Raw genomic sequence first — 14,180 nt, 5'->3', positions numbered from 1 at the left:
GCACCACAGTAAGAGTTCCTACCATTGCCATTTTCTTTGTTGTGTGTGGGCTATTAATCTCTGTATAAAAATGTAAAAAGCTGACAATTATTAGGTAAGTAAGGTGTAATTTCTAGAATTAGCAACTCTTGTATTTTTTCAGTTGTTATCTAATTTCAGCTGTTTGAGACTCATCTTGCTCTGAGGCTTTTCAGAGGCTTCTTGCTTGGACAACAGTGCATAATGTTTTTCATTCGTTGAATACCCTGCTTTGAAACTGCTCTCTTTGTGCCACATCCAGAATGCTCCCAGTGGCATACAATGTTCTGGGAGTGATTCCAATGGGGACAACACGAAATTTTGGGGTGCCTCCTGCAGAATAACTCAGTACATGGCTCATTGCTGTAGACCACATGGCCCACAGGAATGAACCATGTCCAGCACATGCTGGTAAATACAGGAGTGTATATTTCCTCTCTGTGTGAGTCAGGGAAGCCCTATTTGTCATCATAACTTGGCTCAAAATTTCAGGGACTGCAAATAGCTTCAGCAGACAGAAGCTCCCTGGACTCTGAAGGGAGAGAGAGGGGATACCAAATCCCCTTTTTCCTTTGCCTGCCCTGCACATGGCCACGGCTTCACAGAAAAGATGGGAGCTGAGGTGGGGCAGCACTTTGGGCCTTCCATGACACAGTCAAACTGGGGAATGGCTCTTGAACTATCCAAGTGACTCCCTGCAAATGCAATAGCTGGCTATGGATCAGACAAGTGAGGGAGGGTGATTCGAACACAGTGATGCCATCACCAGATGGGTTTGCAGAGCAAAGAGCTGGAGAGGAGCAGCAGTGCAGGAAAAAAGGACAGGTTTGTGGCATTATTAAGATATTGTCTTGAGCAATAATATAAGTTAAAGCTGACCCATTTTGGTTAATCCTTTACATGCAAAACAAATAAATAAAAGCAGCCCCTGACTCCAGAGATGTACCACCTCAATACAAGTTTAAAGAGAATGAGTTTAAAAGGGAACCAATTGACAGATACGAAAATAGAGGAAGAGTGGTGATATTGCCATGTTATAAACACACCAGCAGTGTGACTGTTGTCAGCTTGGGGGAACATGGTGGTAAAGGCAGTTTTAAAGAGAGGTGATGGGGCAGATAACATCTTGTGGATAATGGAGGGCAAATGGGGCCTTCAGAGGGGAGACTGAGCACAGGAAACCGCTCAAAAAAAAGTAGAAATTCTGTTTTCTAAAATTTGACTTCCAAAAGCATCCTATCCTAACTCCTAGAAAGGTTGAAGTCCTTCAAAGAATTCAAGCAAGTGAGTAGAGTGGGGTGAAGGGAGTCTGTAAAATGATATTAGAGCATGAATGATATTAGAGCATTAGATAAAAAACCTGAAACAAGAGTGAGAAAGAAGAGCCATGCAGATGAAGGTTAGATTAATAAATTAACAATATGATTATTGAAGCAGTGTTGAACCTAAACATGACTGAAGAAAACTGAACTTACCAATGTGGAGAAAAAGGTGTTTATTTAATGTAGATTTTATTTACTGGAAGCCAGGGCAGAATTCTGACCTAGAGATGCAATGCAGAAAATAGTCTGTAAAAACTTTGTCAAAGACTGAACGTGAGGCAAGAAAATGAGTAAAAAAAAAAAATCCAACTATGAACCTCAATGAAAGTATTGAATGATACTTTCATTATCATTAAGAAATGAGTTACGGTATTTTCCACTTTGCTAGAGCAAGAATGCAGGGTAGGGCTGAGAAGAAGTGAGATAGAAAAAAAAAAAAAAAGATAAAGAAGAAAAAACTATTGGTAAGCATCTTATATGTTCATAATCATAGCATGTATCATCTTACACTTAAACTGTACTGTTGAAGGAAGAAAAAAAAGTGTGCTTTTCTCTGGAAATGCTGCATTCCTGACTTGTCACCCACACATATCTCACATCCTTTTTTGCAGTTGACAGAATTCAGCATGTTCAGCTTCTCTCTTTGTATCGCTTTCTGGGTGGGTTTGTTTTTGGGTTTTGTGTATTTATGTGTGTATGTGTGCCAACTTGTGTGCGTGCTGCGGCAGCAGCGCAGCCCTGGCTTGTCACTCAAATCTTCTCTCACGGTGGGTGGAAGCTTCATTTTGATACTTGAACAGACAAGGCTGTCTTTGGCAGTGTTCCCCTCCAGCAGTTCCCACCTCTCTGACTCAGTACCTTAAAATGCCTTTGTTATAAATTTTCTTCTCATTTTCCCAGTCTCATATTTTATTAGCAGGCTATTTTCATTTCTAGCAAACTGGTCATGTCCTCAGTTGCCTTCCAGATTTTTATGTACACGGCAGTGACTGCCTGCCTGCCCTTGTTTTTCTTAGTTTTATAGAAATGCATTACACTCTAAAACAGGGGTTGTGCCATTAACTCTGCCTAAAATTAATTACAGAATAAATAAATAGACATGTAAACTATTTTGACAATGACTGACAGCCATTGCTGTCTATCAGCTGCTAGCTTTCCTGCATGAAATGAGATAGTGGCTTTGATCCAGTGTCAGGTACACAGGGAGACAAAAAAGTCCACAACACAAAATCCATCACTACAACTCTTTCTAATTGGCAATTTAAACAGGAGCCAAGGGCTGAAGGGGTCACAGGCTGAATTCTGTCAGATTGTTAGAGGCCATGGCTCCAGAAGGAGCTCAGGCAATAGGAGCCATGGTGTCTAGTCTGCAGCTTCCCTCATCAATCCTCATGGATCCTCTTGGAGATTAGAACTAAGAACAGCGGCTGGAGGGTCTGGTCTCTGGAATTCTACAACAGATACCTTGTTAAATTTCTGTTACAACACAAGGCATTTAACATCCTAACATTTGGCTGCTGCTTAGGAATGTGTACCTGTCCCTCCAGTATGGTGTAGCTTGAGCAGGAAGGTTGGCAGCACTCAGGTTGTTCCCTTTTCTGCACCAGGCTGGAATTGGTGCTCAAACCCTCTGCATTCTTTGTAAGAGAGTATTTGCAAAGTTGAAATAGAACCCAGGAGCTGCTTGTAGTGTTGGGAATACTTGAGGAAACAGACTTTAAGTATGTAGATTTCAATATGCAAAAGATTAACTTTACATTGTTCTTAAAGTTTCTATGGCTTCTGCTGTTTCCAGCATTGAATTTAGGGTTATAAAGAATTTATCTGCAAAAGATCTTGTCCTGAATCATTTTAAGTAGGGATTCTCCTGTTGTTTAGAAGCACATCCTTACTTCTTTTTGTTGTGATTGGGCCTCTACAGGGCAACAAAAATGTAGTAAATTTTTTAAAGAAACATATTGAATGGTGTTAAATGCACCTAATAGTTGCATCTCATGTAGAAATTTATTAGCATGTTTTCTGTATTAGAACACCAGTAAACATACAGTCAAATTTGTGCATGTGAACTACATTGTCCTCTCATGTTTCTGAATTGCTGCTGCAGCCTATGAACTTGAAATTATGTATGATTCATTTTCCCAAAGAGCTTGTAGGATAGTGGTGCAGTTAAGAAGGCAGATTTATTCTGCGGGAGAAAATTTCAGACAAGGCTAAAAGGATTAAAAAAAAAAGGGGGAGGGTTGAATACTGAGGAATTCAGTAATGAAGGAAGATTACAATGATTGACAGAAGTCACTGATGCCAGTGATAGACAAAACATGATAAGTAAAAAGTGAACATATAAGGAATTGCAGTCTCTGATTTCAGCAAACACTCGGGTCTTTTTATGTGATCATTCACTGCCCCACCTGGAGAAATTCAGAGACCAAAGAGAGCCACAGGCAGTAAGTACTGTAGCTGATCTGGAACTCAATTTTATTGGCTTAGTATTATAAGAAAGTTTGCTTTGCTTATATCCAATATGGAAAGCACATGGAAACACAGTAAAATCCTATTAATGGATTTTTTTCAACAGCATTATGTAATACTTTCATACTTAATAAAAACTGGGTACATTTATTTGATGTCTCACAGCTGCCTTTGAAGACTGCATTATCAGTAACTTCTCTTTCTTCCCTTCTTATACATGTGCAGCACAAACACATCTATTTGCACAAATATTTTGTTTCAGTGGAGTTCCAATAAGAAGAATATTTCAGAAGGTTCTGAGTGCAGCAAGGAAGTGGGCATCCATATAAATACATGCAGGACAAAAACCATTGTGCAGCTTAGTTCTGGCAAGCCAAAAAGCTTTTTTCCTTCATAATACTTCCATTGGTAGCCAAGAATTTCTCTGCTCCCACTCTGCTCTGCTGAGCTGAATTGTGCTTGCAGTGTTGTGTGCCTTGTAATTTGTTTTTGTGCTTAATTGGTTAGCTTATCTAATTGTGGTGCAATCTACATTTTGGTTTTACTTTGCTTTGTCTCCCTGGAATTGTACTGGTGTTTGTTTATTTCATTAAGTTCTAAGGGTTCATCTTGGCAGTTGTGTAGGGATCATCTTGGAGTCCTTGTGATGATGGCAAATGTCATTGAAGTGACTATGATTAAGTAGCATTGTAAATCACATTCTAGAATTACAACTGTTTTCAGACATCCTTAGACATTTTCCATCCCTGAATAACAGAAACAGCCCTGAATCATAGCTTTGGATTTCAGCATGCATGACTTTTTTTCACACCTACACTATATCTGGATTTGAAACTGTAATTTATATTTTTTTTCTATATTTAGTCCTTACTTCAGTAAGATTAAATTCAGTTAACTATCATCCCCTTTCACTTTCTCAAACACACACCAAAAAAAAATCTCTAATTCAGATGTAGCAAAATGTTTAAATATCTGCAGCTAATATGAAACTGGGCAGTTAAACATGGTATGATTTAACTTTTCTGGTAAATTTAACAAGGCAAGTAATAGTAACTAAAATTAGACCAAACCAGTCTGCATTTTAAATACCCTGAATGCTGCAGCCTGTGGGTGCAGTCCTGCATCTGCTGGATTGCTGTTTAGCCAGAGCTAAGCCACTAGCAGAGGACCAATAGTTTTTTACAGCATCCACTGGGAGGGGTGTAAAACTTACCAAAAGTATTTGAAGAAATATTTCACGTTTTTTGTTCCTTCTAGAAGTGTGACTCTGTGCTGTTAGTGCTTTCTGGTATGGATCACAACACTTATGTTTGGAAGGGAATTTCTGGTATTTGATGTTTGTCCTTACTGCTGTTTTTTGTGAGCATGAAGCATCATCTCTCTGATTCCTCACTGAATCTTTCCACTGAGATAGCAACTGAAACCTCTGAAATAGTTTAGTTTTGCCTTCCTCCGCAGTTTCCTAGTGATGAAGTTATCAAAACATACGAATGAATATCTGCATGCTTGCCTGTGACAGTAGCTGATTTCAACATCTGTTGGTTTCCATCTGTTGGTAGGAAGTAAAACTTGTTTCTTTGCGTGGTCCTGTATCGACTTCACTGCTTATATCTAAAGCAGGAATTTCACAGCTCTGATTCTGTGTTACTCACAGAAAAAGAGTTGGTTTGATTACTTCGGGTTTTTTCCTTCCTTTTCAAAGGCATAAAATAAGTGGCAAAGTGATCAGTCTCATTCTTCTGTGGTAAGTCAGAACTTCCATTTCCTTGAACGTAGTGATGCATGTGAAAAAGAGATTGAACTGTGCTGCTCTTTAGCAGTGTAGCAGAGAGAGAGGAACTGGCTGGAAATCATGTTCATGAACTGTGTGGGGAGCTGCAATCTTCCCTTAGCAATGACAGTGTCAGAGCTTCTGCCATGGTGGAGAAAGAAACAACCCAGCTGACCAAGAGTTGAATCTAGAATGTACTGACCAGACAAAGTCCTCACGACATCTGACTCCCAGCACAGCTAGCTGATTTATCAAGTGTCAGTGCAGTCAAATGTCCTCTTTTGTCTCCATCTCCAGTTTGTAGTTTGTTCTATGCCGCTTGAAGTTCTTTTATGTGCATCTGTGACTTCTCCAGTGAGACAGAACAGTGGTCTCTTTCCCTCTCCCTGAAGCACTCCAATAGCTTTATCTAAGGTCTTTGTTGGTGATTAGTGAGATTGTCTAAGCTCATCTTCAACAAAGCAGAAATGGGGCTTCAGTCCTCTCAATCCACCATTAAAATAGTTGTGAGGTGTTTAATATTGGCGTAGTTTTGATTTCCTTATTCTTATGGTCTGCATTGTTATTGTTACTGAAAATATTACAGGGATTAAATAATGAAGCAAAATTTACTTGTACCAACTGAGCAACCTCAAAGAGATCCTTTTTAGAAATTTTGGTTCTGGAAATTGGTGCTAGTATGGGAAGACACATTTGTATTTCTTACATAGATTTTTTTGTAAGTTGTTAGGCAGAGCAGTTACATAATGGAAATAGATACTTATACAATGGTAGAGGAGGTAACACCAAGTGTTTGCATTTTGACAGATAGTCTCACACTGAAGGCATGAGAAAAAATACGACCTCTGTGATAAATATGGCCCAAAGCAAAAGTTTGCTGAGTGTTGGGAAGAATGTAAATATTAATTGTGCAATTAATGCTGTCCAGTCACTTCTATAAAAATCATACCATTATTTTTGTAGAACAGCTTAAGTACTTATCGATTGAGAACTTCTATAACTCCCAAAATGGAGGCATCCCCATATCTCTACAGGTATTTTAAATGAATTGAATTAATCATAGGCTTAAAAGTCTCTAGTGATCTTTGTTAAGTTTCCTGGGTTTAATTAAAACATCTGTGCAGTTTTAATTTATCGATTCATCCAACTCATATGTCATGTTTTTAAAACACCCCAGCATGCTCTGCATCATTTTTAACCCGATTTCCACTTAACTAAAGCAATTAAATTCACCCCGGATTAATTAAAGCATCCATACTGTAGTGCTTAAGTCAGCGTGTGCTCCTTTCCCCAAATGGTTTCTGAATGTCAGAGATTTGACACACCTGATGGGTTTTTTGTTCTACTGGAAATTCTTCTGTGGGTTTCCTCTTTTCTTGCTAATGTGAAGTTTGGCAGAGCTTGGGAGCTTGGTAGGGCTGGGCTTGGGCAACTGGAGTAGTGAGAGAAGAGCTTGACTGCTGTGAGAAACATTCCCTCTTGATGCTGACCTGGTGCCTGCCAGGGCAGGGCAGCACTAGTGCTCAGCCATTTGAATCAGCTCTGTATTCTGTAGTCAAAGCAAATAGTTTGATGAAGTAACTACTAAACCACGTCGTGTCAGTGACAGTTCTTCATGGTTGTTCATTCTCCTGCTTCTGGGTCAATTTCTAGAAGATTACTTCTGCTTGGAAGAGCACAAGCTCTTAGAGCAACCTAAAGGACTTTGTAGATCTTTCTAATTGTCACTGCTCTTAAGAATGTTCTAGCCTGGTGGGAGTTAGTAAATTTAGTGATCTCTGAAGAGCTGCCATACTAGTCAAACACCATTCATCCTGACTGTGCAAATAGTAGGTTTGTGAGGCACAAAGAGCAGGTGAGATAAAACACTCCTGGATTCATTCAGTCTCCCATTCCAGAATGATTTTCTTGGGCCTGATTTTGCTAGGGGTGGAACAGCTTCTCACAAGGAAAGTAGTATAAAGTTAGTGTAGACTAGTAAAGGAGAAACAACATAAACCATTAAGTGGTCTTAGAAAATATTTCAGATTTTCATATACACAGATGAACTTCAGTAAAAACTGATAGGTTTGCAGACAAGCACTGAAATGTGCAGCCAACTGATTAAAATAGATTTAAATGGAAAATATGAAGGGAAGTGTTGTCAAACAAAACCATTGTATTTTTCAGACTACAACTAAGTAGACTTATATGTCTTCTAATTTTTTGGAAATGTCTGTGGGCAAACACTTGGTGTAACAAGGGATATGATAATTAAGGGCAAATATTTGGTGTAATATGGGATGTATAATGAAACAAGGGATGCCTCAGCACTTTTTTGTTTATAATATTAATGTAAAGTCTAGAGCCAACATTTTTAATCAAGTTGACAGCAACTATTTTTTTTAATAACTGGGCTGATTTTCTAAAATGCAGATGCTTTCAATTCCTTTGGGCATAGTGGTTTTTGTTGATTTAGATTAAGACTTCATACATAAATAGATATGACTTCATTTTAGGTGAGCAGGAACTTGATTGTAGCTTTAGGAGTGAATCTAAAATTATTTGGGGCTTTGGTAGATGGTTGTAGGATTCAACTCTTGCATCAGTAAAACACATCTTCACCAGCTTACTTATCAATCTAATTTGTCCATTGAAGAGAAATTAATATGTGTAGTCTAAATGCTGCATATGCATTACCAACATGAAGACCAAAAAGAGAAAAATGCCAGTGCAGTGTGACTCTGCTCTCATCTATCAGGTTAGGAACCAGGCGATTGTACACATTTGTCTTGGCTCTTTCCTCTATTTCTGCTCCAGTTTGGAGCTGACCTGGAGTGTATTTATAGGCTTCAGATTAGACTGTCAAAAACTGGAATCCATCTTCTTTATATGTTGGCAGAATCATGCATAATCTCTCAGCAGTAGCAGCCTAATCTCTGCTAAAAGGAAGTCCAAGTGTGAGGTATTACAGAGTCTGAATTAATTATCCCCTTCAGGAACTGCACCCAGAAGGGTTGCTGGTAGGGCTCAATGCTAAGAAGTTTGACCTACATCTGTCTTCAATTCAATTCCTAGTGGTCAGTGGAAAAAAAAAAAAAAAAAAAAAAAATAACAACTTTAGTTTCATTATTTAAGTGTGGATTTCATTCCTTTATGCAACAAGGAATTTGTGCAATTCCATGTCCAAAGAGCATAGCAAGACTGCCCAAATCAGTTCAGTGAATTTTTGTGACTGAAATTTAGTTCTTCCTCCTAAACAGGAACACCTACAAAAAAAAAAAAAAAATTTCTTAGGGGTGGCAGAATTCTGTACAGTTCAACAAGGTTGGACATACCTTAGGTAGGACTATAGTATCTCTTCAGAATTTGTTTATTTGTTTAGAGGGAAGTAAAGCTGTAATGGCTGAGACCAAAATTCCATTTTACCCAGGATTTCAGCTATGATGGTGACATACAGCAGATAGCTGAGGGAGAGTAAAAGTTTTATTTCTCTTTGTTGCTTCTACATTAAATTCTTCTGGTTCCAGAGATAGTGTGTGCTAGGACTTTCTACAACAGACCAAGCCTCTTTGTGTTCAGTAGCCTTTGCAGATTATTGCTCCATGAATTTGTCAAAATTCTATGATCGATCAGAATGTTCTTCCATGAGTTTTAACTTGTCAAATAATCTTGTTAAAATTGTTTTTTGGAACAGTCAGCAGTACTCAGGCACTGTAGATAATTTTCAAGTGCTCTTTTATTTCAGTCTTAAGCTCACACTTGAACACTCGGTCCTGATTTTCCATACTATTTACATGGCTAACAAAAAGCCAAGCTCAACTTTTTTGCACACCAGCTTCTGGTAAAAACGTGGTTTCTATGCAAGATGGAGGCTTGCAAGCATTATGGATGCAACCGTTCTGGCCCTTACCCAAATACCACCCCTTCCTGCAGGTTTTTTTTGTCATGGGCATCTCACCACAAAATTAAAAAATTAACACACATTAAAAAATTAGATGAGACCAAAAGTTATTTTCTTCCTCTGCCGTGTTTGAAAATTTACATTTGAATGTAAAGCTGAGCTGTTTGCAGAATAGGAGTAATATAAGGGCATTGCTTTTGACCTGGCCCAGGACAGGGAAGCATTGCAGATGCAAATTCAACAACCTTTCCAGTCTGCATGTATTTGTGCCCAGAGACTCAAATAACTTTGAAGAGAAACATACCAATTTGTCTGTTTTGCAAGGAGGAACTGAGAAAAGTCTATAGTAGAGAACTGACAGCCTAGGTCCTAGTGGTACAGGACTGTCTGCACCAGGGTAACGTTTGCTCTACAGCAAGAGAAACCAAGCCAGAACTCTGCCTTCACATCCTGTTTGGAGCTGCAAGTAGCAGGGAAAGGCCTCTCAACCCAGCAGCTGTGTAACTAATGCAAGTTCTTCAACAGCCTCCAAGAGTTTGTCTCCTCAGATATCCTTTGCTGGTTTCTTGCCATGCTCTAGAAGAACTGCTCTGGTGAGTATGTGTGTGTGAGCACTGGAGGGGGGTGCAAGGAGTGTGTACACAGACTGCAGCTGGGATATCCATGGGTTGTCACTGAACAAAATGGTGGCTTTTGATGCCAGACTCTTTGGGCATTATCCCTGGCCGTCTCCTCTACTCATCCACATGTAATAGGCTGTTACCAAATCCTCATACATCAGGGAATATGAACGTATCTTCAAAATACCCTCTAGAGAGACAACTTTTAGAGGGATGTTTGGCTTGTCTTTCCTGCTCAATCAATGCTCTCAAATGTGTGCAGCCTGCAGGACTCAGATTTCCATCAGGTTTGTTCATCAGCTGAGCCCCATGTTAAAAATTTAGTCTGATTTTGTTCAAATACCAGTAAAGGGTAAATCCCATAACCAAAGAAAGTTTAGGGTAAATAGGTGTTGTCCTTGTGTTGTCCAAACCTCACTCAGGATATATACCCTTTGGCCTAAGTTGCCTGAGTGTTGCCATAACTACTCCTGAAGACCTCTGTCCACTTTTTGCCAGTGCTGGTGTAAGATATGCCATCAACCTCCCCACAGAGATGGGATGGAGCGTGGTTGTTCCATTACATAAACCACCTTTCAGCTCATTGCTTCAACAGACTTTGAGCAATCAGTTCTTTCCTGGACCAGGAGCCATCCATTGCACATGGGGAAGTACAAGCAGCCCTTGATAACAAGAACTCCAGCATATTCTTGAGGAGTTTGCACATCAGCTGAAGCTGCCAGGATGGAAAATGAGGGTGGACTGGTTTGGGTCTCCTCCTGCAGCAATATGATCCAGCAAATAGGCATAGCAGAACTCTCTTTAGGCCACCTGCTCCTGTTCTCCATAGAAAAGCAGTTTGATTCTCTCTCTTCCTCACACAGGACATAAACCCATATATAACCCTATAAATGCAAAGCAGAAGCAGTCATGAAGAACTGCTTATTACAGCAGCAGCAAGCCAGCTTCTCATAATAATGTAGACCTTCTTGCATTCTTGCTTACATGTTTCTCCTGCAATCTTAGTGACGTGGCAGTCTTGGAAATGCTAAAATCTGTCCCAGAATCTCTGTCATTTTTCTTATTCTCAAAGTGATATTTCTATAGTTTGAAGAATAACTCCAGCAGAGGGTTGTAGATTAAGGTGTGGCTGTAAACTGCAAGTGTCTTAACTGTATCCACTTCATCTCTAAGGTTAAGTGACAGATTCTCTTGTTTGTCCAAAGTCAGTTCTGATGTCACTGGCACCGTGACCATCCTGGGAAACCCCTGAAGGCAGATTGCTGTTCCATTTACAGACAAGCTTCACAAGGACTGAATAGATCCATGAACCACAGCGAGACCTCTGACCTGATAGAAACATGAAGAGAGGAATGAAAAGCTGTGACATGGCTTTCAGCTTTTCTTAAATTCCTGAAGCACCATAGAGGAGTCAGGGAGCACTAAAAAAACTGCTGTGAGAGCTCTTTAGCCCGAGACCCAGCAAGATCCAGTAACCTTTCTTCTGTCATGCCAGGCTCTGGTATCCCAGAAGCTGAACCCTGCAAATCCTGCAGGTCAAAAGCAGGAGCTAAGAATGGCTTTCCTGCAGACAAATTCCAAATAGCAGATACACATCACCTTCAGCTGGACTGCAGTTACCCGTTGCTTAATGAGACTTAGGGGCAAAGCAAGCAGAGAAGGGATCTTACAGCAGGTGTCTGGCACAGAATTGCAGGTCCAGAGCACTCTAGCTAGGTCTAGACTAGCACAGTTAAGTGGCTTGTATGTTTGTTGTTTGGTTTTCTCTTTTTATTGTTTTTAAAATTGCTTGTTTCTGCTCAGTCCCTCTCCCAAGAGAGTGTGCTGTTTAAATAGACTTATTGTCTTTATTTGAGTCTGCATGCCAGAGGAAAGGTTTGCAGAACAGAAATCCTTTCAGGAGTTGAGTCATATGATGAACTGTAAAACAACAAAACAAAAAGAGCTGTTCCTCACTTGTAGCCAGCTTTTGAGTCAGCTTTACATTTTTGTCCTTGTAACTACTTGAACAAACAGGTTTGTCCAAAGAAACTGCCTAATGCCCACAGATTCATTTAGCCTTCCTGGGACCTGTTCTTTCCATGCAGCTTTGTCACAGTGTGCTGAGGAGTTGGGTGGGCAGAGGCAAGTGTGTCCTAGTGCAGCTGGGGGATCCGCACTGGGAAGCCATCAGGAATGACAGCTCTGAGTCTCTGTAGTGGCATGGAAACATGTGGAGAATTTTCATCCAGCAATATTTTCTTCCTTCTGTGGTGGACTTGACCAAAGGGACTGCAGGCTTAACCTCCACATAAAGGAGCTGAGGGGTGCCTTGTTCTGGAGAAAGAGATTTTTTTTTTGTGTTAAAGTGAGTTCCAAATGAAAGACCAGCGTCTGTACAATGTTTCAGGGTGTGCAAGATGACACCAAGAAACTTGCCACTCATGATCACTCCAGGTCTTCAGGAGAGGCTGCCTTCTGATCACTTGCAAAAAAATCCTGTACACTGTGCAAAGAGAGCAGGACAGAAATTATTGCCTTTCTTACACCGATTTGAGGAAATGTGTCAGTGTCAGCCCAAAACAAGCCTGTAAATTGCAGTGAATTTGAAAGTTATAGACAAAGGAATTGTGCCCCCAGGTCTTCATAGCCAAAAATTGGAAGTGGTGCCAGATTGCTCCCTTTCTTTCTGGCTCACCTGGTGACTTGCAGGAGCAGTAGCTGCACACCTGGGCAGGGAAAGGCCGTGCTGGGAACTGAGCCAGGCTCCTCTGTGGAACATGCAGGCAGAAGGAATTGTCATACAGCATTCGAGCTGCTGTTAGTTCAGTGTCTGGTACAGCATGGAGAGGTGTTTGATGCTGAGGTGCAAAAAGATGTAAGATAGGCTGGAGTGCAGTGTGGGGACAATTTGTGTGGTACTTCAGTATAACTGGCTCAGTAAACTTAGCTCTGAAACCAGGTGCTAAAAGCAAAACCAGTAGAAATTTAGCATGAACTTTTTCACTGAACTCAGTAAAGCACTTGTGAACTTACATCACATCTGAAATGAAAATATCGCTGGTAGAAATTTTAATTTATTAAAATTTCTGTTCGTTTTTGCAGTGCATAGTAAAGCAGCTGGACAAAACTTTCAGTAAGAGAGAACACCAGGAATGCAGTAAAATGAAGTCCTCTTCCTACCAAAGAATAGATAATGTGGATCTAAGACACAGGAGCCGTAGCAAACCCCAAGCTTCAGCATCCTGACTTTGATATTGTTCTACTGTAGAAGACAATTAGTCCAAAAAATATTATACACATTATATGATATGCAGCCCATGTATCTTTAGTCTTAATTGAAATAGTTCTCAGCACTCTAAATTTTAGATAGCATTTCAGGTTAGAAATCTGAATTTTATTTTTTCTGATCTATTTTTTCCCTTATCAAATAAGAAAATTCATTAAAAAATCTATCCTGAAATGTGTTGTTGCAGCAGATCAATGGGACAGGTAAGATTAATAAGGATTGCAGGACTGAACAGGATTGCAGGAGAAGTTGAATAACTGGATCATTCCACATTTCTTTGTAGGAAATCAATTACTTGGATTCTTCTTGATGATTCGGGTTAAAGGGATAATAGAAGCCAAGAAGACGTTAGGACCTTTTAATGATTAATAGTAGCTTTTGAGTATATTTTTGGCACTGTAAAACTGGGTGATCATTTCTAATTACTTTGAAGAGGGAAAAGACAGGGAAATACTTTTCTGTCTTTATCAAACTGCATCAGAGAAAAGAGGACCAAAGTGCTCCAAGCTTTTCACAAAGACTCACTTCGTTACTCCCATTTTCTGTTATTTCTCCATTATTTTTTCCATTTCTCTGGCTAGTGACCACACACACAGTCTTTGACAGGCACGGAAGTTCACAGATTGCCATGTTCCCAAGGGATACATGAGCACATAGGAGTGAATATGACTTAGTGAAACAAATCTATGCACCTGGGTTTTAATCAACCACTTGTTTCTTTCCATTGCTCTATATATGTACAACATCTGATTCCTGGCACCCAAGACCTACTGGCTACTTTTATTATGCATAGGCTTCACTTCATTAGCGTAAATGAATATTTGCTCAG

The 14,180-nt window shown here is 39.9% G+C and overlaps 1 protein-coding gene across 5 annotated transcripts in view; it reads left to right on the top strand.

Moving 5' to 3' along the window:
* The window catches only part of TENM2 (teneurin transmembrane protein 2), a 480,855-nt gene that overhangs the window by 384,361 nt on the left and 82,314 nt on the right, over nt 1-14,180 (top strand). The window lies entirely within an intron of this gene.

This window comes from Cinclus cinclus, chromosome 14 (assembly GCF_963662255.1).
Source record: "Cinclus cinclus chromosome 14, bCinCin1.1, whole genome shotgun sequence".
NCBI classification, from domain to species: domain Eukaryota; kingdom Metazoa; phylum Chordata; class Aves; order Passeriformes; family Cinclidae; genus Cinclus; species Cinclus cinclus.
Note: the sequence above shows the minus strand (reverse complement) of the source record. Positions and strands in the feature narration are given on the sequence as shown.